The sequence below is a fragment of the Lutra lutra genome, chromosome 12, assembly GCF_902655055.1.
Source record: "Lutra lutra chromosome 12, mLutLut1.2, whole genome shotgun sequence".
Classification (NCBI taxonomy): domain Eukaryota; kingdom Metazoa; phylum Chordata; class Mammalia; order Carnivora; family Mustelidae; genus Lutra; species Lutra lutra.
The window spans coordinates 70,557,548-70,585,159 of NC_062289.1; the positions used below are offsets into that span (position 1 = coordinate 70,557,548).

Consider the following 27,612-nt stretch of genomic DNA (forward strand, 5'->3'; position numbering starts at 1 on the left):
TGGACTCAACCATGGTACCTCATCCAATTAATTGCCTGAAGTCCTCCCCAAACAATAGAGCTGGCCCAACAGCGTACAGGATGCTGGGATCCTCACTGTGTTTGCTTTTCCCCAATCACAGGTAGACGCTGGGAGGAATGACAACTGTACGTATTTAAGAGTATCGGGCTTTGGGAGGAAATCTAGAGTACAAAGAAGTCTGCCCCCAGATTCTGGGTTCCAACAAAGAAGGGGGGTTGGGGGATACTGACCAAGACTGTCCAGTAAGGCACAGTAACCACGTTGTACAGAGCCTGGGAACCAGTACATACGGAAGGAGTGATTTGTGTGCATGTGGGATGAAGGTCCTGTGTGCATGGGTGGGTGCATATGTGTGTGTGTGTGTCTATGCGTTATGCTTGTGAACACGAATGTGTGCCTTTCTCAGGAGGTCTTTCTCACACTTCCATCACAATGAAAGTGTCACCCTTCCAAAACACTCTCATCACCCTGGCACATGTAACATACTCATTCCCCTGCTCACCACAGCTGTACCTGGAGGATGTTTCCGTTTGCTTTTCTGAGATGGGCATGGTGCAGAGATGAATGACCCAAACCCTTGACCTCCTACTTGGAAAGCCAAGATTTGAATACACGTTTCAATCTGAAAGTTGTTCTGGCCTACACACCTGTGTTAGTCCCTCAGCCAGGGCGTCATGATGTACCATAGGTGCTAGCTAGTAAAGTGGCACCAGCATCTGTGCACACAGCCAAAAACCTAGATTCTATGAAGGTCCCCAACAAGACCCAACATGACACAGTGGCCTCCAAGGTCACAGAAGCCGGGGCAAGTATAGAAGTCCATGTTAAAGATTACAGCCTGGCCCGTGGAGTCAAGTGCACAGAGAAAAGCCACATCCTCGTGCTCAAGCCCATAATGCTGGAAAGGGTGTGGACCCATGGAGGACAGACCAGGGAAACATCAGTCATAGCTGGTCTCAATGTGTACACATGACCAATGGCAGAAAAGCATCACGGAGGGAATTCAGTGTACTTGGTAAGATTTCCATAAGCCTCAGGAAGGTTCAAATTCTCTAAGCACACACTCAGACACCACTGGCAAATAGGAAATCAAGGTCAAGCTTGGTGGGAAGCTTTGGACCCAACACCCCCATGGCAAATCTCCTGCAAAGCTGGCTTAGAGAGTGTCAGCACACACTCCCAAGACTCCTCTGTGTAAGGAACTTCCCACTGGTCAGAACACCTGGGAGGGTTTGGACAGCCACCATCTTCATGGGAAACACACACGGTACAGCTCTAGAATAGCAGAAGGAATATATTAAACTCATCGATGGTGCCGGCTTTTAACATAAGCTACGATGTCAGTGTTCTCGAGTGTTGTACATGGGATTTTCTGAAGACAAATGATGAGTGAAGAAAACTACTAGGCTTCTTTTCTCAGGGTTGAATTCAGTTGGCAAGAAAGGCTGCTTTTTATCCCGTGCAAAATCTTACAAAAACATGATGCGTATAGTCACACCATATGGAGATCTTGGGCCCAGAACTGATTTCCAAAGAAGCAGTGTGTGACAGCTTAGTGGCATGTCAATCAGGAGAGGTTATGGGACTTGGTTCTCACACAGAAGCCAGGTTAGGGTTCACACATATTGGACTGACTATTTGGCTTTAATCAGGCTCGCTTTGGCTAGAAAGACAAAAACCCTCTTCTCATTTCCTTCCTGCTCCTCCCCCACCCCTTCCTCTGTGCGCCAAGGAGAAGGCCCAACAGCAGTGAGGTCCGTACCTCCTAAGCACCCACACGCACACACTCGCCTCCTGTCTTCATCCATCCAAACTCCCTGCCTACTTCCTGAGCAGCCACACCAGTGTCCTCACAGTGGCTCTGTATCCTCCTAGCTCCCCCCGAGGACCTGATGGAAGAGCTACCCATTTTGAGGGCAGAGGAAGAAACTCCAACTCTCCCTCAGGTAAACTCATTTTTCTTCAAGATTTTATTTATTTGAAAGAGAGAAAGAGAGAGACAGAGAGCACATGAGAGCGCAAGCAGGGAGTAGCAGAGGGAGAGGAAGCAGCAGGCTCCCCTTTTGAGCAGGGTGCCCAATGTGGAGGCTCCATCCCAGGACCCTAGAATCAGGTCCTGAGCTGACGGCAGAAGCTTCAATGTCTGAGCCGCTCAGTCACCTCGGTAAAGTCATTTTGTGCTTCAGAGGAACAACCAGTGTTTGATTTCTCTTTCCATGAACATCTGAGCACGTACATGTCAGAGGGTAGAGACAACTTCCTTGGTGCTGAGAGCCTGCAGTTCGTTTATACCACTAATGGACACCGTATTTAGAGGGGCACTGAGAAAACGCTACCACCATTAGTTAGGCAATGGATGGTCATGAGCATTTTCCGGGACATAATATTGTCTACGGAAAATAGCTTTGTAATTAGCTGCTGAAGAAAATGGACTTAGGAGATTTGACATTCCAAGCTGGAGCCTTTTCTGGAGGTGATTTTCTCCTTCTTTGGATCATAAACTCAATGACTGCATCCCACCTAGCTTGCTTACGACACCAAGGGCACAGACATGGGTGCACATGGTGTGCACAGGGTGATGTGATCCTCACTGGTTTCCGTTTCTCCAACTGCAGGAGGCGGCATCCGGAAATGGCCCACGTATGTATTCGCACATCAGTCACTTTTCGGGGACAAATCTAGCTGAAGAACAAGGTAGGGCTTTCTCTCCTCCTTTGGTCTGGACAGCTTCCCCAATTCTGAGTTCCTGCTGGGAACAGAGGCTGGGTTGGACTGAACAAACGGAGTGACCTGTAGCAAACTAGGACCCTGTGCTACAGTCCCTGCAAACAAGTAGGTCATCAAGGTGGTGTGCTTGGTGCATCTGAGGGTTGGGGCTTGTTTTTGTGTGGGTCAATGCGGTGGGACTGAGCATGTAGGTGTGTTGAAATGTGTGCATTTCATCAGAAGACATCTCCCACTTAATGGAGTTCAGTGCACGGGTCAAAGTTTCAAAGCCAAACTTCCTTCATCCCCGCTGTGCACACCCCCTAGGACACCACATTCCTTGCTGACTGCAGCTACACCTGGAGGGTTGCTTAGGATTCCCTTTCCTCAGACAGGGATGGGGAGAAAGGAAGGGGCCCACATCTGTCCTAGTTGGGGACATTTCTGACATGTCAAAACACAAAAGAATCAGGAAGCTAGTTCAGTCTACCAAAACATCAGCAGCAGCCTTAAAAAAACGCTCACATCTTGAATGCACAGAGTGAAGGCTCATTGGCAAATGGCAACTGCCACGAAAGCTTCATTAGCTTGGTGCCCGATCAAACTTCCTGACAATCTGCTACATGGCCAGGTTAGAGAGTGCCCTTCTCTTGCATGGCCTCAGCTCTCTAATGAACTTTCCAGTTTCAGTGGGGTAGGCGGTCCTGGGAAATTGGGTCTCACTGACTTGAAGGACACACCCACATGCCACAGGAAAGGAAGACTGGGAAGAATCAGCACTTTGTGGATGCGGTCTCTTGGAATGCACCGATGCCAGTAGGTTGAAATCCAGTGTCTCTGGTTTTCCTTATCATGAATGACTCAGGAACAAATATAATACTCTATTGTGGTTGTGCTAGCATTGAGTGCAACCCAGCAACCCAGTGTTCCTCTGAAGAAACACAATCTTCTATAAGAGGCGAGAGATAATAGGCAGGAGTGGCATAGGTTGATCCTGGCAAAGAAACGGTCTTGACGATGACCATGACACAGTTGCTGGTTTGAGGAATCTGCCTGTCAGTAAAATGTAGCGTGCATATTAGTGTTTACCCTCCTTCACATTGAAGACGTCACCCTGATTCAATTCCCTGTAGCTAAAGTTCAGAGTCAATGTTTCTCTTTCCATTCCTGCTCCTTCCCCTGACCTTTCTTGATGCAGCAGCAGCTTACTCAGTCCATACCCATTTAACCCAACATCATACTCCTGTGCACGCCCACCCCAAGCTAAACTCCCTGAGCTCTTCCTGCCAAGCCCCACCAGTGTACTGAACATTTCTGTGTGTCTCTCCCTATCTTCACTGGATGGACAGGTGGGTGAACATTCCACAGGAACTACAGAGGAAGACGCCCCATTTTCCATCATGGTGGTATGCTGGCCTTTCTTTGTGGGAGATACAAAATTCTTTTGACTTTTTAAATCAAAGTCACATATAAAAGTCTCAGCACGCACAATTTACAGGGTAGGGAGAAGTTTTAGTGAGAATCTGTTACCAAAATGCTACCTAATCCCAAAGACATCACAGGGGAGGCGGGGACAACCACAGCAGGATCACCTACAATCTGCAGGGCAGTGAGCTTTGGTACGGGTAGCAGCTATTCTTCCCACCTATTTTGTCCAGTGGGACCCAGAACGTGGAATCTGTAGGAAGACTGGGCACATTTGTGCGTGACTCATTTTGATCTCTTCACGCTTTGGGGTTCACGGGCCTCTATCACACTCCTCCATCTGGTTTTTTCCCATCCCCCAGGGAACAAAAAAGCCATGCAAACAGGACAAAGCATGATTTAATGTTCATACCCTGTTTTCTTTTCTGAAATCACAGGCGTCCCTGCTGGAGGAGGAGGGTGGTAAGTATTCTGTACTCTAGGGTCACTCACTTGCTTGCAACAAGCTGTAAAAGGGGAAAGGTGGGGCTTCCTCACAGGCTCCATGATGAGAACCACCCTGATTCCAGGTACTGTGGGACTGAGAATAAGGGTCATAGTAACAGAAAGGTATTTGGGGGAACGACCCGGGGCCTCATGGCCCTGTCCCCAGAAACTACTCTGCTGCCCTTAAGCAGTGCAGGTTTGGGTGCAGGAGGTAGGTGTGCCTTTGAGATGGACTATTTCACAGCTACTCCATGCCCTGTGGCTCCAATAGGAGGCAGAGTTTCTATTCACTTCCCTGCTCCTCTCCAGGACCTTTCTTCCTGCATCAAAGAAGGGCCAACTGCAGGTCAGTCCATACTGATTAGCTCCCCACCTCCACACTTTGTCCACATGTGCACGCCAAGCAAAGCTCCCTGTGCGATGCCCGAAGAGCCCTGTCCGTGTCCTGACACTCTCTGTCTGTATCTACCTAGATCCCCTGGCTAGCCTGTACGATGGCCTTGCCGTGGACAGCATAGAGGGAAAGGCCCCATTTTTCACCAAGGTGGTAAGTTAGCCTTCCTTCATGTGAGGCACAGCATCCTTTGTTTCTCTTATAATCGAAATCAGATCCAAACACCCCAGCACGTACAATGTACCTGGTGGGGAGATTATTGAGTGAGAGTCTGTTACTCATGGATACCCGATTCCAAAGACCCTGCAGGAGGAAATAGCAGGTTCAGTTACAGCCCACAGGTTAGTGAGCTTTTTCATGGGTACTGCTTACACCACCTTGCCACCTGTTTTGTCAAATGGATCCAGGGCATGCAACCTCTAGGTAGATTCCATGTCCCAGCCCACCACCAAGAGAACAAAAGAGTTGTGCACGCAGGACTAGGCATGATTTGATGTTCATGTTTTCTTTTCTGAAATAGCAGGTGGCCCTGCTGGAAAGGGAGAGTGGTAAGTATGCTGTACTCTAGAGTCACTCACTGGTTTGGAGCAACCTGGACAATGGGCAAGCTGGGGCTTCCTTGCAGGCTCCATCTTGAGAGCCACCCAGAATCCAGATCCTGCTGCAATGAGACTAAGGGTCATGCGCTGGACCATGAGGCCTCATGACCCTGTTCCCGGAAGCTACTGTGCTCTTCTTAGGTGCTGTAGGATTGGGTGCTAGGCAGGAGGTGTGTTTACATGGGAATCCATGTGCTGTGATTCTCAGGGTTGATGTGTGTGTCAGTTGGGTGAATGGTATGTTCTCATACATGTTTATTCCCTTCAACATGGCAATTAATGGTCTCCACTTTCTCACGGGAGTTTCCCATCACCATCACGTCCTGAATGTCCATGCATGTGAAAACTCATCAACACCTACAATTTAAACAGGTGTTCTTTCCTTGCAAATACACATCAATTCCCCTAGAAAACAAATCCCGTCACTAACTAGGAAGGGGAAAACTGTGCCCCAAAGACACAAGTGTGTCTTTTCCAATCCCTGCTACTGAGTCAGTATCCATGGATCTCTCACGTCATGATACATCTCTGGCATGAATGGTCACCGTACCTCACTCTTGCCACTTCACTCACACACACGTCTCTGCATCAGATGCCCCACGATGCATCTTCCCAACCTCATCGGAAGCACTGAGTGCTGGGACAGACTCCTTCCTTCTGCAGGCAGCTTCTGGGCAGCCTCATGCAACAGCCCGTTCAGGGAGGACCCTGACAAAGGAGCAGTGGCCAGGAACAGCTGGGGCCAATTCACTCCACGTTTCTCCATGGAGATCTACCATTTCCCTTCAGATACTGTATCTAAGAATTAAACCAGCCTTCTCCCGTGGGAAATCACACACCCACCACTGGGCCTAGCTGGTGCTCTCTGAGGTGGGCCCAAAAGGTGTCCTATCAAAGGAGAAATGAGGTCTTCTTCAGGAACTGAGCATCACTGTGGGGACCTGAGCCTTCTCCATGCGGGAAACAAAGGGTGCTCTGTGCATTGCAAGGTGGCGAAAGAGAACCTCCAACCTCAACAAGTGTGACAGGACAATCACCACACATTTCCCTGGCCATCCGTCCGTGCAAGAGGGCCTTGTCTTATTTGGAAGATTTGGGCCAGTAGACAAGTCAAGGTAGTTCAGTGCCTGGGAATGGAAACAGAGCCAAATTAAGGTTTCAGGGTTCTTTTGTAGCAAACAAGACTTTCTCTCGTGAGAAACATGTATTTGAACAGAATCTGATTTTTCGACATCTATTTTCCTCACTTGCATGTGCAGGATCCACAGGAGTACCTTTTGCTGCTCTCTGAGGATACTCAACAGGCTTTTCCAGGGTAGTTGCGCCATTCTGCATTCCACTAATTGCATACAAAGTCTCAAATTTTCTGCATCCTTCCAACATGGGTTTTGGGTTTGAATTCCTGGTTTGGGCCCTCTCTACCCTAAACAGACCACGGCCTTCTGATTTACATTGCCCTCACGATGCCTTATGTTGAGCATCTTTTCATACGTCTGTTTGGCCAGTCATTCGTTTCCTTTGAAGCACAGTCTATTCAAGTCTTTTTCTCGATTTTTTCATTTGGTGAAATCCCGTTCTTCTTATTTTTGTTTTGTTTTTTGTTTTTCCTTTTTGTCAGTGAGCATGCCTTTCCTGAAATAAGGATTGCAAATGGTGTCTCCAATATGTGGGCTGCCTCTTCATTCTGTTCGCTGTTTCAGAAGACGATGCTTTTTCTAGTCAGCCGTCTGTTCAAGCATCGTGATGCCAACATGAATGCATTTATTCAGGCATCTCTATTTCGCTCCCACATGCCCCTGCCTATTATTATGCCAGCACCATCCTGTTGGCTCAGGGGAGTGATCCAAGGTTTTCGAAGGTCAGCTTCTAGGGACCCACCACCTACTTCTTCATATTCAGAAACACTTTGTCTCGTTGTGTTCCTCTGCTATCTACTTTAGCACTTTCTCTGTTTTGAGAATATCATTACATTGTGCTTTTTGGTGACCCACCACCTACTTTTTCATATTCAGAAACGTTTTGTCTCGTTTTGTTCCTTTGTGGTTCCATATCTACTTTAGCACTTTCTCTGTTTTGAGAACATCATCACATTGTGCTTTTTGGTCAGTGCTGCACTGAATCTATTCCCCATTCTAGGAACTAGGGGTTCACCTTAATCTCTTTGGATCCAAAGGCCTCTAACAGTGCCTGGTGGGTGTGCATGAGCCCGGGAACATCTTACAAATCAATGTCCCTGTCAGGCCAGCCACTAATGCCTGAGAAATACGCGGGAGAACGGGGCTTGTCTCTCACTCCTGGTTGGCTTCTAGTGCTGAGGTAACCAGGGAAGAGTCTGTCTACAATCCGTTTTACACAGTTATTTATTATCTCCATGAACTACAAGAAAATCATCAAGAAAAAGAAAACATCCAGGTGCTCACTCCCACCAGCCACATGTCAAGAGTCCCGTAACGACTGGAATTTTAGACTGTTGCACTGGGAGGGGAGAGCAGTCATGGGCATGTAGAACTGACACTGAGGTGACTGCTGCAGCATCCCGGTCACATCAGAAGGGATGAAACTCCAATCCCTGTCTCCTTGAAGGGCTCTGACTCCACCAGCCCCGTGAAATTCTGACAGCAGAGCAAAATTTCAGGCAGATGCTGCATGGCCCATAGACATCTCAACGGAACTGGGATGAATGGGTGAGTCAGTCTCTCTAATAACAGCATTGCTTCTGTTTCAGTTCCTACAGATCTACGTGTAGAGAGCATCCACCACTCCAGCAGCAAGGATGAAGTCTCTTCAGGTAGGGAACAACACAGAGGAAGGGAACAGTGGGACAGGGCTCCTGGGAACGTGGGGTTGCCCCTGCCACTCTAGAGAATGAAGAAGGTGGGTAAGAAACCACAAAGGAAAGGGATGCATTGGCAACAGGCATGATTTGTTCATTTCATAGTGTCTAAGGAAAAAGAACAGACATTGTGTCCACGGGCCTTTAGGGTAGGCTGGGTTTGTAACCACCACTCTACTCCTTGGGCGGCTATGTTAAGGATCTTTCCCCACAAACCTGCTCTTGTCTCCGTTTGCCGCTGCCACATGTCAAAGCTTGGTCTCTTTGCTCATGGCCTCTCGGGAATGGTGCACAAGAGATTCTGGATCTTTCTTGGCATGGGTCTAGACTTGGTCATGGTCCTGACTTGGAGGCCCCAACCACCCTCTCCTGTGCAACAGAACCAGGACACTACATTCTGGTGTGAGCCAGGAGATGGAAGACAGGTAAACTCTCTCCCTGATAACATCCACTACCAAACCTTCCTGGTTCTGTCCAAGTGCTGTACCTTCAAGGGGACTCCTTGAAGGAGCTGGAGAAGGTAAAGCATACTTCCCCTGGCTTCACTACATAGGCTCCCGTGTCCCTTAGCTTCTGCCAGCCTTCACACCCCAGCCGAGTCTGACCTGTGGACCTGTTTCCAAGGGAATGACGCCCCCATGGAGCTGCCCTGGAGACCCCCTGTCGCGGGCCAGGGTCCTCCAGTCCTGTGCGTAGGGGCTGCTGGAACTGCTTCACACACATGCTGTCCCAGGTCTACTCGACCTCATACCAGCTGTTGTCTAGGCATAGCACAGAGCCTCTTGGGAGCAGGGCCAGGGAGTCACAGCTCCTCTCACAAACCCACCTCTCCGGCACACAGCCCTGGCCATGCTCCCCACTCCCCAGTCATGCCCAACCTGCAAACATTCCTCAGGCCTGCCCAAGGCCTACACACACCCCTGGCCCCGTCCATTCCCTGCAAGCCTCAGCAGGAGCACTGACAGGAATCCTATGTTTCAGTGACCACACCACTGGACATGTTCCAGGGCCGCACTGAACAGCTGAAGGCACCTGGAGAATTTCCTGTGCTCCCATCTCCATTCAACCTCTGTAACACTTCTGGAAACAGAGGGCATAGTATTAGCCTGAAACATGTCTCTGGGAAGGTCATCTCAGGCATTGGGCAGACAAAGGCTATGGGGAGGTGGTTGGCCATCTCTCCCTGCAGTTCCCCAGCAATCCCAGACCCATGACAGCTGCTCCCAGCACCAGGGGGATCAGGGGGCTGATTCTGTGGGAGCCAGGATATCTCTTCTCTTTCCTTGGTTGCCCCATCTTGGACAACAATATGACTGGTGGAGCCTGGCAGGGGGAAGGACATGGAGCATCACTAGGGGAGGAAGAGGAGGAAGGGGAGCAAGGAGGGAGAGGAACAAGGACGGAGAAAGGCAAAGTCCAGCATAGGCAGTCTTAGGGACAGTGACGGCCTCTAGGAGGGAAAGGATGACACAGATGGGCTTCCAGGTCTCGGAGAGAACTGGAGGTGGGAATAGCAGGTGAGAAAGCAGAGACCCGCCTGTACCCTGCGGAGATCAAGCAACCAAGGCCAGGGAGGACTCAGAGCTGGGGCTCCATCCAACTAAGGGCAGAGCCCATCATCCCCAAAGCAGCAGGCCATAGGTCGTCAGCTCCACTAACTCCCCTTTGTCCTTTCTCATGGCCACCCCCGCATCATCACTGCTCTCTGCACTGGAGGACGATTCCACGGAAAAACGACGATTCCGATGGAAGGAGGCACACTGCGCCTGTAATTCATTTCCACCTCCATCTCGGGCTTCCTCTCTCATCTGTCCATAAGCCCCTCCTCCAAGCTCTTCCCCTTTCCCTGCTTTGACGAGGCCCCACCCTGGGGGCCCTAGTCTCCTTCAGGCACTAAGGCTTTGCATATGAACTACTGCATGAAATCCCTGTGCAGCCCTCCTCACCCCTTTCCTAGCATCACCCTGACCCTCACCACTGAGTCGGGGAAGCAGCCCTTAACAGCAGAGCAGCAAGTAGGGCTGGGAAGGCAGGGCACAGCTCACCCTGCTGCAGGGGCCCTCAGGAAGGGAGGCTGGGCCTGAATGTCCCCACTTGGTTCTCTGCTGCCTGGGAGTCTGTGCTCATGCCCAATTCTGCTCTTGCTTACAGCTTTCAAGAAGCTTCCCTTCTATGGACGACAGAAACAACAAGGGAAGCAGAAGAGGAGAAGAACTTGGGAATGGGGTGAGTTGGGCAGGAAAAGGGGCAGGCAAACATGGACACATGTTCTCCCTCGTTTCCCTGACTTCGTTGTGGGCACCTCGGGAAGCCACACAAAACCCGGAGTGCTGCCCTAGCCTCTGACCACAAAGAGGAGATGAGAGGAAGGTCACAGTCCCTGTAGGCACTAGGAAGCCCTGAGAACATCCCACAGGGAACCTCCCCCTGATCCATGCAATTCCCTGTGGTGGTTGGGTGGTGTCGTCCAGGAGCTGCTGAACTCCGAGGGAGGGCAGTGGCTGCCTGGAGGGACTGGACCCCAGGAAGCCTATGCACTGTGCTCTTCTGGAAAAGAGTCCCATGCCCCATTGATCCCCTCACTCTGCACGACCCAAGCCTTGCCCTCCCACCCTGCAAAAGTCAGTAGACTTCCGAACAACACTAGTAGGGAAGAGACAGTGGTGGGGTGGCCTCAACCACTTCAGGCACCTGAGAAATGAGCAAACAAGGACAGGGCCACCAGGCTCATAGGAGCAGGACAGCTCACCCCTCCCAGCGCTGCATCCTGTGGGCACAGAGTAGCCCCAGTCTCCAGCCGAGTCATGTATGCCTGCCACTACCCGTAGGACCTGACCAACACCTCCAGTCCCCCGAGCCTCCAAGAAGCCTCATGGGAGATAGCGGGTCCCTCATGGCACCATTTTGCTATGTGAATTTGATATTCTATCGACTCTCCTCAATCCCTCAATCTGCAGGGAAGACCCATCAGGGAAGGCCACCCTGCCTGCTCCCACCTCACCCACTACCTGCCCACAGCATGTGGACTGTGCAAACTCCTTCCTCCGGGGAGTCGGGAGCACGTCATCTCTGCATGCCACCTGCAACATCGTGTGGGCAAAGGCTCCCTCCCCTCCCAGAAGAAGGGCACAGTGAGTGGGTTCTCAGAGAGGCTGGGGAAGGGACAGCCCAGCAGGACGAGGACCCCACAGTCCGGAGAGGAAAGTCAGGGAGTTGGTAAGTGACCCTGGGAGTGTAGCCTTCATTCAGCCCCAGGGGGGCCCATGGGAAACTTCCCTTTCGTCATTTCACACACGCTCCTGCAGGGAAAACCTCTCCTCAAGACCTCGAAGACACGTCCCACACAACCCCACAGGCCTCTGTAAGACCTGCCCCAGGCCACACGCCACTCACTCTCTCATACCACTCCACCTGCTATCTCCACAGCTGCACCACAGGACAGTCTACCCACAACCCCAAGGCACCAGTGTCTCCAGAGGTGCTCAGACAAAGGGAGCCAGGAGGGGCCTGGGGCCCACCACAGCTTCGATGTGGGCCCAGAGGAAGACTCGGCTTGAAAACACAAGGAACACACCCTGTGGGACCGGCTCTCTTGCACCTGACCTCTGAAAGCCAAGAAAGAGAAGACTTCTGTGTATCTAACCAGAAGACGCACTGGAACCCTGAGGACAAGACAAGAGGACCCTGTGAGTCGGCCACCACACCCAGATGTTGGCTGCCCAGAGCCCTGATGATGACTGACACTTGGAGCAGAGGCAACGATCTGGCCTACAATACTTCATTGTCTGGTGAGACTGAGCCCACCTGGGACTCGGGGGCACAGCAGGCCTTCCGGTCTTTTCCCCTGTCTGCTGCAGGGGCTGCTCCTCCTCCCACTGTCCCTCCAGTCCCCGCAACCATGCAGAGCATGTACAGATGCAGGAAGAAGCGGGACTGCCAGGGCCTCTTGACCACCCTGGAATCAACTCCAGGGGGTGGGCAGCCATCCCAGGCTGTATTCCCATAGGTGCTGCCCCTGAACCACCCCTGTCGCTTCCACACACAGGACTGTGACCAATGCTGGGCTCAGTACTCGCAGTGGCCCCACAAAATGGGCCCCCCATCAGTCTGTGTGTTTTGCAGCAGCAATAGGTGTAGGGAAGAGAGGCTGTCCCTAATCTGAGCTCGACCTCTGGAGCACCCAGACACTACGGCAGAGGAACTGGGGCCCCAAGCACCATGCTGCACCTTGGGGAAAACTTGGGCCTCAAGGTCGGCAATGCTAGACAGACATCTAGGACATATAGAAATGGGGTCCAGTATTCCTTTGGAAGCAAGTTAAAGCATTGCACGTTTTGCTCTACCTGAGCCCTCCAAGTCAAAAGGTCTCAGGAAGCATTTCTTCCGCCATGGCAACCCTCATCATCTCCCTATGTTCAATAAGAATCTCTTCTCCTTGTAACAGGGCATCATTGGAAACATGGGTGATTTGACCAAGGCTTGGATGGGACTGTCCTATGGAGAGAGCTAGGAAGAGACTCAGATGGGACCCAAAGGGCTTTAAGAAACTAAGGCTGACTTTCAGAAAACCTGCAGCCATCAAGCCCCTTGGGAATGTTGGCCTGACCTCTTGCTTGCGGACTTCCCCACCGCCTCACCAGGAGCTTAAAGAATGTCACTTCCTGGCAGGTGTAGGAACCTCAGGATATATCGGACACCTCAGGAAAAGGAATCTGCCCAAATCCACAGGTATCGCAGGCATGTCTAATGGCAAGCCCTTCCCTTGGCTTCTGGCCTAGAGAGACAATGATTAGAGATTCCTTGGAAAAGTCCCAGTGATGTAGATTTTAAGCGATCAACATGATCAATCACTAGGCTTGCTGAGCTTAAGTCAATAATTGGGCCACGTGGGTTAAAGTGGACTTGCTTTTCAAGGAAATGAGCCCTGAGTTGGCTATCTCTGGAAAGGAGCGTTCTTTTGAAGAGGAAAAGTAGGTTTCCAGAACCCACCTTTGTGGACATTCAAGTCTAACTCTGGTGGTCTTTCCATATGTGTTGCTTACCTAAGCTAGACAACTTGAGGTCATCTTCAGAAACATTTCCACATTAGCTCATGGATAGGCAATCCCCTTGCTTCTTATTCTGTGGGGATAACACCAGGACCTCATGGGCCCAGGGTTAATTAAACAACTGGAACATGTGACTGATTCCCCCACGACTGTACAACTCAACTAGCACCTTGACCAACTGGATGTGGCTGGGCTAAGGAACTCATTCCCTCAAAGCCAGAGAACACACACCACTCCACAGGGTTCTCTAGGGACTTACAGAGACAGTGAAGGACCCCACTCTCTCTGTGACTGGAGTGGAAGTTGCACTTGGGGGCCCAACCCTTAGCCCTGGACCCGACCACTCTACATCCATGGCTCATAACTCTTGAAAGGTTCTTAAGTCGAACAGACTTAAGATACCCCTACGAAAATGCAGAGGACAAGTGGTTTATCAATGGCAACAGTTTCATGGAAAGGAAGTAAGAAAGACCAGGTATGCTGTCATCAGCCAAACTCAGACTGCTGAGGCCAAAGCCTATCAGCAAACATGTCTGCCCCCAAAGCAGAGATCCTAGTGCCTGCCTGTTGGTTGTAATTGGCAAAATCTTACAAGTATTTATCCTGACTCCAACAGGCCTTCCTCATCCTCTATGCCCATGAAGCAATTTACAGAAAAAGCTCTTCTTCCCAAGCCATAAACCTACCAACCCAATAAGGGCCTGAAATGACTGCACATTCCAAGAATGGCCCTCCAAACCCGAATAGCCGTTGAAAGCCTGACTGCAATTCAAGGATACTCAGGATTAGATCGGGGCTCCTAGCTGGGACCCAATGGCCATGAAGCTCTAACCCGTGTCCATGGCTTCCCCAAGCTCCAGAGGACTCTTGGGTTGGGCCTAGATGCATGGGCACATTATTAAAACCATCACCAACCCAGCCAAACTTCCACATCTCAAGCAACGGTGCATGTGTGCTCTGTTTCATTGAGATGGCCACCTAGCATCCATCTTTGTCCCTTTTTGGGACTGGAGGATGTCATGAGGCATGGGGAATTCCTTACTGAGTACAAAGTCAAGGCCCTACCTGTCACCCCGAACAGGATTTCTCAATGGAATACGGGAATGATTCCAATGCATAAAGCAGTTCTACAAAACACAAAGGCTTTAGATGTTGTAACTGCTACACAAGATGGAGCTTGTGCTAATCTAAGAACAGCATGCTGTGGGTACATTCCCCACTATCACAAAGAGATTTCTGGGTTCCTAACACACAGCACTGGCTCAAATCTGTACTTTCAAGGATCCTTCTAAGGATTGGATCAACTCTTGGCCTGGGGGAGGGTTCTCACCCACTATTAAAGGACTCTTCATGGGGTTTCTCCTTCTCTTTCTTCTTCTAACCTTGTTGTGTTGTTTTCCCCGCATCTCTGCAGGTGGTGCCAGGAACCCTTCACTGCAGTAACTTCCAGAGGACAGAAGGTCCTTTCCACTCAGGAAGATCCAGTCAGAAGTTCTCCCCTGCACTCAGCGGCCTCTTCATCTCACAACTCTTACACAGAGAGCCCCCCGCCCCGGCCGCCCAGCTCACCAGGAATGACCCACAGGTAGGGACAGCTCTATGCCCCTATTCAGCAGGAAGAAGTTTCAGAAGATGAGACCATCCTCCCTCCACAACCTTAATGACGTAAGGGTCTAAACTGTTCAGGGGCACACGAGGAGGGAGGAGAAGGCTAGCTGGGCACAAAGCAGGAGCTGGCATGCCACACCGCCCTCCAACATGTGATACAGAGGACATTCCTCAGGCACTCTGGCTGCCTAAAACTAAGGAATGGAAAGGGGGGAAAAAAACAGATTCTCCACAAACAGATATCAAAACCCTGCAAGACCGGAGTCTCCCTCAGTTTATAAATGTCCTAGTGATTCTCTGGGAAGAGGCCTGCTTAACAATAGGCTAGCTAACTTCTAGAGACCCGTACACCTCCATTTGCTGAAGCCCTAGCATCTCCCTCCCCTCTATAACACTGAGGGAGGTCTGAGGCAGAAGGAAAATGTCAATAAAATGGAATTCTTTTCAAACATGCATTCCCTTCCATTTGAGAAGGACCTGTGAGGGGAGGAAGGTAACATTCCTCCAGGAAGTTCCAAATATCCTTCTATTAATGCCTTCCTAAGGAAAAACACCTTAACTTGACAAGAGCAAAGCCTCGGGTATCCTGTGTATCCTGTGTCCTACTGGAACTGTCTGCAAAACCTCCCTTTTTCTTGACCTCCCCCAACGCCATTCTAGAGACTCAGCCTCCCATTACGACCTCAGCATAGCAAGCCTTTCTAACACGGGTCATGTCCCTGTGCTTATAAAATCAACCTTTTTGCCAGCAAAGACGTCTCAAGACTTCTTCTTGACCATCGGCCCTTGAACTCTAACGCCTTTCCTACATCAGTCATGTCTCTTTGTAAGGCTCCTGTGGAAACACCCCCGCAACACTGTCCCATTTCTGTCAACTCTTCCGTCTCCACCCACCTAACCCACTGCACATTCTGTGTCCTCTGACCACAGGACACGTCTGTGATTCCTGGACTGAAACCATCACATGGCATCTCTTTCAATCCTCAACTTTGTTGAGTTTGCCCAGCTTAATATCCCCAGCATCGCATCCTCACTTTCTTTTTTCTCACATGTTTATCTGGTCAATAGGTTCTAATCACCAATACCCTATAACATGTTTCTGCTCCTTAGTAGAGGACTCCATTTCTTTCCTTTGTCATCAAGCTCAACTCTTAACTCTCAGATGTTTGTCTCGCACCTTGCAAAATTTTTCTTTCCCCTAATGCCTCTCTACCAGGTTCTCTTCTCCCTTTTCTCAAACCCTCCCTCCCTTCCTCCTTCCCTCCATTATATCTTTTGCTTCTTTGTATTCCTTCTTCCTTCCCCCTCTTTCCTTCTTTTGTTCCGTTACGTTAGTCATCATACAGTACTTCAGTAGTTTTTCATGTAGTGTTCCGTGACTCATTCTTTGCCTAGAAGACCCAAGGGCTCACAGCAATAGGTTCCCTATTAAAAAGGATGAAGTGATACCCACACGGGTGCATCTCAAAGGTCTGCTTTTCTGCAGGTCAACGGTAAGCTTCACAGTAATGAACCCTGCCCTTCCACACTACAGCTGGACATGGGGTATGCTAAGCATTCACCACAATCTCCTGTCTTTCAAGACACTGAGCATACATGTTGTCCCCCAAAAAATCTAAATAGTTTCATTTCTCGGCTGAAATGGGCCTCAAGTCAAGCTATCGCCTGAGTGTCTGTAAAAGTCACTGGCTTCAACACAGCTCACCGATATAGTCTTTGAAACTTAGACATCTAAAATTTAATCAGAAGATGACGTGGATGTGAGGCTACCATGTAGAAAGATCTATCTGAATTCAGGAAAGTAACACTGCACCTGACCACAAGTGGCATGCAGAGTTTGACGCAGAGACTATTCCTGAAGGAAGGGGCTGGAATTCGTATGCTGAGTCAGGAAGGGAGGAACATGAGTGAGCAATCCTTCCACAGCCTCTCCTGTCCTGGCCATTAGCAGAGGGGTCACAGTGCACGGGAACCCAGCCAATGCTGGGGCACAGGAGGAAGATTTCTCATGTACCTCACCTCACTCCATGTGTGTTGTGTCATGGGAAGAGAAACCTTGTGTTTACAGACAATGTGGAAGGGCCTTCAGCCATGTGTGCCCGGTTCTAGTGACATCAGAGCTCGTTCACCCTGGATCGCACCACACACCTCTCCCCAGTGTGGGAGAGCCTTTAGTCAGGGCTCTAACCTTGGGAGACATGAGAGAACTCACCCTTCCAAGGAGAGTAGACATGATAACGCATGGGGGAAACAATTCTAGGGCAGTGCTCACCTCTGTACACACCAAAACCACCGGAGAGGCACCTTAGGGATGTAGCAAAGGTGGGAGACCCTTCATTCAGAGAGCTCTGCTCTTATTCATGCCAGTGACCTCACACGGGGTAGAAGCCATGTGGTGGGATTGCTGTACAAGTGCTCTCAGCAACATGCATCCCTTCAAGGCCATGGACACATTCCCACAGACAGAAACTGGTTGAATGCCATCTTCAAGGGAAAGCATTTAGTCCAGCCACACCTTTAGCCAGCACCTGAGGATCCACACCAGCGGGAACCCCAACAAATGCGCTCAATGTGGAAGAGCCGTTAGATACAGCTCTCACACCTGGAGACACCACACAACTCAGAGCAGAGAAACCTGTGTCTGTCATCACTGGGGTCCTGCCTTTACCCAGAGCGCCCACCTTTCTCACCACCACATAAATCACATGGTACAAACCCTGTTTCTCAGATCACGGAGGCAGAGCCTTCTGCCAGAAGTGGTCCCTTTCCCAACACCAGAGAACTCACACGGGGAGAACTACTAGTGCTGTATCTTGGTGGGAGAAGCTTCAGCTGGGGCTCTGGCCTGAGCTCCCGCTACAATCTCAGAGTGCACGTCATCCCTCATACAGGAGCAAAAGTGCAGGGACCTCCTGGGACACCCTGCATCATCGCTGCTGCTGAATGCTGATGAAAATCCACGTGGGAATCCCATTCCTCACAGAGCCAGAAAATCCTCCCGTGTGTGATGAGGAAAGCCATGTCTTCAGGTATCCCTTATTTCTCATCCAGCAACGACACCCTCACCCTGAGGAAACACTGATCCCAGTGCAATGGAGGGAAATTCTTCCCCTGACACTCCCATCAGAAAATCACTGGGCAAATATCTCCCAAGGCATTTCTTAGTGTGACACTAACATACAAACTCAGATACTGACAATTTTTCACTGCAAACACATACAATTGGGTAACATCCTGAGGGATGTTGAATGCAGTATTCAGTAACCAATAGCTAGAAATAAAGCAAATCTGCTCCCTTCCATCAGTACTTGCAGAAAGGCCAGTATCACCGAACAGGTGGGGTCTCACAACCGTGCACACTGTGCACAGTAAGAACGGGGGGACTTTTCCTTTACTAACGCTCACAGTTGACACTGGTACTGTCTGTTGGTAGGAAGTCTAACACATAAATAGCACTGCCTGTGATCTATGAGAACATCAACTGCAGGGTTAGCTCAGAATCTTAGGACACAAGGTGACTGACGTATGTTCACAAAAACATTAATCCATCGATGTATGCAGATCGCAAGGATGAATGGCAACAAGATTCAACAAACACGTGGTTTGTGACCTACCTCTCATGTGTCCTTAATTCTACTAATATTGTCCTCATAAACTGGAAAGGATTTACAAATTAATTACATGCTTAGAAATATTTCTATTTTCTTTACCTTCTTGAGAGCAAGAGAGCTAGAGAGGGAGCAAAAACAGTCGGGGTTGGGCAGGGGGGAAGAGGGAGAGGAAGCAGGCTTCACATTGAGAAGGGTACCCAATGCAGGGCTTGATCCCCCAGGATCCAGGAGTCCTGACCTCAGTCAAGGGCAGATGCTTAACCAACTGCGCCACCCAGGGGCTTGCAAATTAATTTCATCTTTTACAAAGGAGCTCTTCTGGAAGAACTGTAGGTACCAGGACAGGAAAACCTCTACAGTTCAGCATCAGGCAGTGAGGGCTTCCTCCCCGTCTATGAGAACTTGGTAGCCAAGTGGTTTTCTCCACCACCAAGAACAGCTACGTATCTCTGGGCCTGAGAAGGTGTAAGACCACTGCAGATTTTAGAAGATTTTAGAACAGGAAAGGGTACTTACGCTCCCTTCCACAAAGACAAAGCATGTCCAGGAATGCCTGCGTGGTTCTTTCAGTTAAGGGACCAACTCTTGATTTTGGCTCAGGTCCTGATGTCAGGATTGTCGGATCAAGCCCCGTCTCATGATCTTTACAGCGTTTGGAACCTGCTTAATGGTCTCTCTCTCCCTCCATACCACCCCTTCCAAACTTGGCTACCAGGAGTTCCATGATGTCTATGGCAGACTAGAGGAGGAGGATGTAGAACAGGAGGTGACCCAGACATCAATCACCATTGGCAACTCGTGACAAGAGTCTAAATAAATCTCCTGCTGCTCCCAGAACCAAAACAGAAGACCTGCAGAACCCCTATTACAACTGCATTTCACATGACCACCGTAACAATGTTTACTTCTCCTTGAATCTTCCTTCATATTAGAAATGTGTTCTCATTCATCTACCCTGAATCTTCAGTGTATGGAATTCCTACAGGAGATGTGCATATACTCTACCTCCTGAATGTCTTCTCTACTCTATGTGAGTGACTCTCTTTCTGACCCTCTTGACTTTGGCTGAGGTCATGATCTCAGGGTTGTCGGATTGAACCCTGTGTCATGCTCTGCAAAGCGTGTGGAGCCTGCCCAGTGTCTCTCTCACTCCCACCTCCCCATCTTAAACAGAAGCAACCTACAGTTCAGATGTTTTGTGTGGGGGAGGGACTTGCAGAACCTTCTCCATATGTGCCACTAAGTAATTTTCCCCAAGCAACAAACTCTAGATATTCTGGTTAAGGGTACATATCCAATTTAATTGACAAGAAGACAGTATCTTTCCCTCTGGAAGACAGACAGAAGCCAGCAAAAGAAGACACCCAAGTCAAGGCCTGAACCTCAACCCAGGCGGAAGGTTCAGAACCAAGACAACTTACCACTGTGATGCACAACCACCAGGGAGACAACAGGGGTCACACTCCTGTATGTGCTGCACTTGAATCTGCACTGAAGAGACAGAGGCCACACACACTGGATGCTGCCAACAAGGCCAAGTTACTTGAGCCTTGAAGCACCACCTGTAAAAACAAGGGACCACTTAGCTGAGGTCTCAGGACCCACACTTGGGGAGACCAGTATCACACAAAACTAAAAGCATGCTCATCCCTTCCAGCAGGGAGCACAGGCTCAAAGTGGCCAAAACCGCAGGATCCCGGAATTTGTGAAAGTCTTAGCATTGCTGCTGCCAGACCTTCACCTAATACATGCATGGTAAATTGGCTACCGGAAGTTCCATGATGTCTATGCCAGACCCAAGCAGGAGGATGTGAGCCAGGTGGCGGCCCCGGCATCAATCACCATTCGCAACTGGTGATGAGAGTCTAAATAAAATTCCTGCTGCTCCTAGAACCAAAACAGAAGATCCTCAGAAGCCCTATCTCAACTACATTTTGCATGACCATCCTAGGGATGCTTACTTCTCCTTGAATCTTCTTTCACCTTTGACATGTGTTCTCATTCATCTATCCCATAAATTCAATGATAGGGAACTCCCATAGGAGATGTGCATATACTCTACCTCCTCAATGTCTTTTTTACTCTACATGAGAGACCCTCTTAGTCTTGCTTCCTTTCTTTTTTCACAACTCTATTTGGCTGAAATGAGCCTCTTGCCTTTCCTTTCTAAGACATTTCTCTCCTGGACCCTGGAACTCAAAAAATTAAATAAATAAATAAACAAACAAACCAACAAATGATCACCACACAATACGAATGTAACCTTTACCTTGGAGATTGAAGTTGTTTCACTCCTATCCAGCAACTATGCTACTGACCCAAAGGGCAAGCCCTCCAACAACCAGCTTCTAGAGGATTCCGGGATGATTTGGGGTATAGCTCTGATAGGATTGTCCCAATCAGAAAACACTGCCAGCCTCCAAAGTGAGGTCCCCAAACCTGACTGTGAACTAAATAGATTCACAGCTTCACAGGACCCACTGCGAGGCACAGAAACGTCTGGTGGTGGTGGCAGCGGGTGCCAGTCCACACGGGTGATGAATTTCAGTTCACAGGATTTGGGATGGTTTCTTAGACGCAAGAAGGCAGCAGCAAACAAACTTGGTTTCTTAGCATCTATTCTAACTAAGCCTGGCAGGCATAGTGACTGACCGTACATATGGATTTTGAAACCCTGCTGTGCTGGAACTTTTCATGAGAATCTCTAGAGTGAACTTTCAATAGTGTGTCCAGGCCAAAGCCAAGACCAATACTCACATCAGACTTGTCTGCAATACCTGTTGATTTCAATGAATTCCTCTTCTCGAGGTCCCCCAAATATCCTGAGGTTCCTATACCTGCCAACAAATAACATTCCCTAATCATCTGACAAGGCACCTGGGCACAGTGTCATCAAGGTGTCAAGCTGCTACTGCCAAGGGGCTCCACAAAGTCACCCTTAATTCCTGAAAATCGTCTGGTCATTATCAGAGTCTATGCACGTTACTCTCAAGTTGGACATTTCACTCAATCCCTTGGTAAAATAACCCATGTGTCCAGCGGTGTCCTGTTACAAGAAAAAGGCACTTGTGCTGAACTTACGCCAATAATCCTAAGTACCTTGGAAGAAAGAATTCTCCCTGGGAGTTTCTGAATGATGGAGGGTTCAGGGAGAGAGAGAAGTTAAATGCTCCCATTTGTTCACACAGAAATATTTCATCACATTTCTGTAGATCATGGATATTTTCAGATACGGTTTCCCTCAATCTGGAAGAAGAAACATTAAAGACCCAGCAATGTTTCAAACAAGAGTCACAAAGGTAGACTCATCTTCCTCAACGCACTCAGTCCCCCATTATTAATTCTTGTTCAGCTTGAATGCAGCTTTCCCATGAGTTCTGCAAATCCATACCCATCTGAGTTTGAGGATTTTCAAGATCGGACATTAAGACCCTGCAAGAAATATCACCGTGTACAGACACAGGCATTTAATGGCAGAGCAGGGATGAAAGGCCTGCGGACACACGCTTAATGAGATATATTTTCACTGAACATAGAAGGCAAGATGTCAACATGGAAGCACAGAAGCCACAGGACCTGCACCCTGGTCCCCAGGGCACGGCATGTCCATGAGTTTCCATTCCTGCAAGCCACAAACGCTCATGTCTTCTGAGCTAAGGGTTCTGCTTCTAGCATTTTCTCCCAAGGAGAGAACCAGAGAGGTTGTAAAGGATTTGCAACAGTGTTCATGGAGGCTTCCCAGATGATAGTGAGGCCCTGCAGCCCAGGCCTTGCCTGAGGCCCACAGTTGTTAAGTGCCCCTTTGCATCCACCATGCTCAGGCAGGTCTAGCCCTTTCTCCCCTGGTTGCACAGCATGCCCTCTCCTGGTGTCCACCAGGCCGCTCGGCCTCTGTGCTCCATATCCTCGACAGATCTCTTTGGAAGAAGGTAACGCACATAGGGGTCGAAGGAGCAAACATACTCCTTCCCACCCTTTCTCCCTCCTTGCACCCATTCAAGGTTTGTGCAAGGGGAGCAGAGCTGCAGGGACATGCACATGTGGTTCTTCTTCTGTGGTGCTTCCAAGAATCCCCCTGCACAGAGCCTGGGCCTTAGCACTTAGCAGGCTATTTTGGTCTCCACCCCTACCACCCACCCCAGCCATGGGGCAGCATTCAACCTGCCAACCTCCTCAGAACAAACTACCACACCCTAGCTGGCTGCCCTCTGTCCAAGGCCCAAGTGCTGACCTAGGCATCCAAAAGGAGACTGGATGAGGAGACACACCCACTGCACCCATGTTCCTGAGTCCGCTCCACACCACACCATCTGCTTCAGGGTTGTGGCTATGGCAGTCTTCATGTTGTGTGCTTTTTGCCCTGAGACATGCCAACCCTCCAATGCGGCACAGAGCACGGATCCGGGCTTCAGCCCCCTGGCGAACTGGCTGGCTGATACAGCTGTCTGGGCCTGCCTGCCTCCCTCCCTGGCTCCAGTCCTTTCCTATGAGCATCTGCCTGTGCCCTGTGACTCTGGCTCTGCCTCCAGTGCCCCGGGCCTTGGGTGCAGGCCACCAACAGACAGTCGAGGAGCTGCAGACTCCTGCTGGCCAGCCCTCTGCTCCCCTCAGCCCAACCACTGTGGGCCTAGGTGCCAGATAGGACTGTAGCCCCCTGCAGTTCCTGCTCAACCTCAGGGGGGACCTCTAAAGCAAGGCACGTCAGCCCCAAACACCTGTCTCCCAGCCCCCTCCCCACCGGCCGAATAACCCCTAGGGACAGATTATACATAGAGAAGCCAACACAACCTACACTCCAGGCATCTCATTTCACTCAGCCTCTCATGGTACACAGGCGGGTCAGATGAGGATATAGCACAAGAGCACAAATAACACTTGAGTAGTGAGCAAATGTGTTTCTCCCAGGGAGGCTACTTTTCCAGATATCCTGCAGCAGTCCTGGTTGTCAGCCTACCTGTGCTCAGCTAAGAGCCCTGCTCTAACATTGACGAGCAAGCCACAGACCAAGAGTACCTCTGCAGGTAAATGGGCCCAAATGTATCCTGGACCCTTTCATTTTGTTGTTTTGATTTTGCTCTAAAGTCCAGGGAGGTACCTCTGAGGCATGGATGGGGCTGTCTGTTCAAGAGCACAGGAGGTAAATGAGCCATACGTTCCGCTCAACACCACTCCTGGGATAGGCTGGGTCAAGCTACTACCCGTGTGCTACCCTGTGACCTCAGCAGGGTCAAGGCACACCCTGCTCCCTGGATGTGGAGAGAACAGGGATGCAGTCCCTGAGCCACACATTCAGAAGCCAGAACTCTAAGGGAACTATGCACGTGGGCTGATTGTAGCACAGAAACTGGCAGGCACACGCTGCCCTGAAAGCCACCCAGGCTCGTTGCAGCCTCAGAGTGGGGGTTCAGTGGCTGCTCTGCATTCCAGATCACCCCTGCTCTGTCCTGACTCAGGCCTAAGCTGGAACCCCTGTGGTCCCTTCAAGGTCAGGTGGCACAAAAAGGGCCTAGAGTAGTTGGGGTGGCCCTGTTGAGGAAGCCCACTGCGGCAGATCCCAGGATGAGGCTAGAGGGCATATCAGGGGCTCACTGAGATGGGAACCCACAGCCAGACTGCTGTAGGTCAGGGGGCCCAGTGTCCTGTGGAGGGTTGTCCACATCACTGCCTCAACAGCTGTGTCCCTGGTAAATGACTGAATCTGTCTGTGCCCCCACATCTTCTGTAGAACTGGGCCTCACAGCACTTTGTCCCCCAGGATTTGGTGAGGATAAACCAAGACACTGAATAATAACCACCTCACCAGTCCTTGGAAAAGAAGCGGCATCCATGAAGACACATCTCCCCAGGATTGCTTGGTAGGAAACGTGTTTTAGAATACCTGGCTCAGCTGATCATGTGGTTTTGAACATCAGAGAAAAAAGCACCTGGCTTCAGGGAGCCTCCCTCCAACATGGTGACTCAGAGCCACCCCGACCCAGTTACACAACCTCCTCTCCAGGGACATTCCCGCCTGTCTGGTAAATAACGGGTTGTGTAAACACACTATACCCTGCAAGTCCTGCCCCAGGAAGCCCTGGACCCAGCAAGTTTTTGGCTCCCATACGGGCCCAGCTGTCCTCGTGTCACCAGGACAGTGGACCTGGGCCTCTGGTCTTACCTCTCTTCTTGGTGGTGAGGACAGTGGCCTCTAGGGGCTCCCCCAGCCCTGCCTCATCTTGGTCATCAGCCTGAAGATGTACGCTGACTCTGGGGCCAGCTTGGTGGCTGTGAATTGCCTCACCATGGCACCCATCTCCACTGTGGTAAACATGCTAGGGTTGCTGTTGGCCGGGCAGTTAGCAATCTGGTACCCTGTGAGTGTGACAAGAGGGCCCCGCATCAGTCTCATCACCCCACTTGGATCCCACATTCCAGCCAACCCACCACCACCACTCTGCCGTGTTTCCACCACATCCTTCATCCTCTGCTAGCATCTGAGAAGAACAGCACGGCCACAGTGGCAGATGGAGCCTCTGAGCGCTGGGCCCCCATGACTCTTGTTTCTCTTCATCCATCCCACCATCAAGATGTGGAAACAGTTTCATCTTTAGTGATTCAATACTTATATAAAACACCCAGTACTCATCATGTCAGCAATTTGAAACCTCCCAAAAAACCAAGCTCCAGAACCAGATGCTTTTTGTGGTGAATTCTACCATTCAGGGAAGAATCCATACCAGTCCTTTGCCCACTTTTTCCCCCAAAAAAAGAACAGAAAGCTTCTAAACTCATTGCTGAGGCCAACATTACCCTCATACAAAATTAAACAGGACACCCGAAGAAAAGAATCTTACAGTCCAATGATCCCTGATGACCATAGATACAAAAATGTTCAACAAAATACTAGCACCCAATGTTCACCAATATGCCTGAGAGGATCATATACTCTGATCAAGTGGGATTTATTCCAGGAATGCAATGATGGTTCACAGGTGCACATGGACCAAAGAGATACAGCACATAACAAAATAAAGAATAAAAATGATGTGATCATCTTGACATGCAGAGGAAGCACTTGACAAACTTTAATATCCGTCTGCAATCAAAATTCTCAACAGAGTGCATAGACCAGGAACCATACCTCAACATCAAGAACACCATAGATGACAACCACACAGATTACTTCACATCCCATAGTGAAAAGTTTCAGCTGTTACCGTTTCCTCTAAGATCGCCTAAGTTAGGAACATTGCTGATCTTTCCTTGTCACTTTTACTCAACACAATATTGAAAATCCAAAGCAGTACAATTACGCAAGATAAACAGAAGGCATCAAAACTGGGAAGAAAGTAAAACGGTCATTATTTGCAGACGACATAGAATATAAGGAAGACCTCAAAGAAGCCAGTGAAAAATTGTTCAAACTATGACTAAATTCAGTAAAGGGACAGGATACAATATCACTACCCCCAAAAACTTGCTGTGTTTCTATACGCTAATAACGAATCATCAGAAAATAAAGTAGGAGGATCATCCCACCTGAAGTTGCATCAAAAAGAATAAAATAGGGGCGCCTGGGTGGCTCAGTGGGTTAAGCCGCTGCCTTCGGCTCAGGTCATGATCTCAGAGTCCTGGGATCGAGCCCCGCATCGGGCTCTCTGCTCAGCAGGGAGCCTGCTTCCTCCTCTCTCTCTGCCTGCCTCTCTGCCTACTTGTGATCTCTCTGTCAAATAAATAAATAAAAAATCTTTAAAAAAAAAAAAAAAAAAAAAAAAAAAAAATAAAATACCCAGGAATAAACTTCACCAAGAGGTAAAATCCCGTATAACGAAAACTACAAGACGGTAAGGAAAGAAACTGAAGGCAACACACATAAACTGAAAGACATTGCATGTTCATGGATTAGAAGAATTAATAGTGGTAAAATATCCATACTTCCCTAAACCATCTACAGTTTCATTGCAATTCCTATCAAAATTCTAATGACACTTTTCACAGAAGGAGAACAAAGGATCTAAAAATTTGTATGATGCCACAAAAGACTCTGAATACTAGAGCAATCTAGAGAAAGATGAACCACACCAAAGGCATTGTGCTTGCTCATTTCAGACTATGACAAAGCTAGAGTAATCAAAACAACCTAGCATTGTCATAAAAATAGACACACACATCACCAGAAGAGAGGAGAGAGCCCAGCAGTAAACACACACATCTATGGTCCGGGACCTTATGACAAAGGAGCCAAGAATAAACAAGAGGGGAATAACAGTCTCTTTCATCAATGGGGCTGGGAACGTGGGCCTACATCAAACTATAAAACGTCCAAACAACAAAGGAAACCATCAACAAAATAAAACAGCAACCTACAGTATGGGAAAACATTTGTAAATTATATATCTGATAATGGGTTAATATTCAAAATATAAAGAAGTCATGCAACTCAACAGCAAAGCAAAGCAAAGCAAAACACACCAAATCACCAAAAACAACAAAAACTCAACAGGCAATCTACTGTAATAGGAGCAGATCCAAATAGACATTTTCCTAAAGAAGACATACAAATGGTCTACACAAACATGAAAAGATGCTCAACATGATTAATCATCAGGGAAATGCAAATCAAACCAGAATGAGGCACGACTTCACACTTGTCAGAAGGGCCATTATCAAAAAGACAGGAAATAGCAAGTTTTGGTGAAGATGTGGAGTACAGGAAAACTCTAGTGCACTGTTACTGGGAGTATACATGGGTGTGGCCACTATGGAAAACAGTACAGAAGTTGCTCAAAAAAATGAGACACAGAACTACCATAGGATCCAGCAATTCCCTTTCTGAGTATTTATCTGGAGGAAATGAAAACACTAACTCACAAAAGGTATATTCACCCCAGTGTACACTGCA

General features: G+C 49.2%; 1 long non-coding RNA gene and 1 pseudogene across 1 annotated transcript; both read right to left on the reverse strand.

The window, feature by feature from the left end:
* LOC125082688 (uncharacterized) overlaps positions 1 to 25,281 on the reverse strand; it is a 98,286-nt pseudogene extending 73,005 nt beyond the window's left edge.
* Positions 6,915 to 11,819, reverse strand: LOC125082689 (uncharacterized). The gene is made up of 3 exons (XR_007122043.1): positions 11,808 to 11,819; positions 9,615 to 9,619; positions 6,915 to 7,047 (listed from the first exon to the last, which is right to left on the reverse strand). It is a non-coding gene; the product is annotated as an uncharacterized LOC125082689 (long non-coding RNA).
* Positions 25,282 to 27,612: the final 2,331 nt, after the last annotated feature.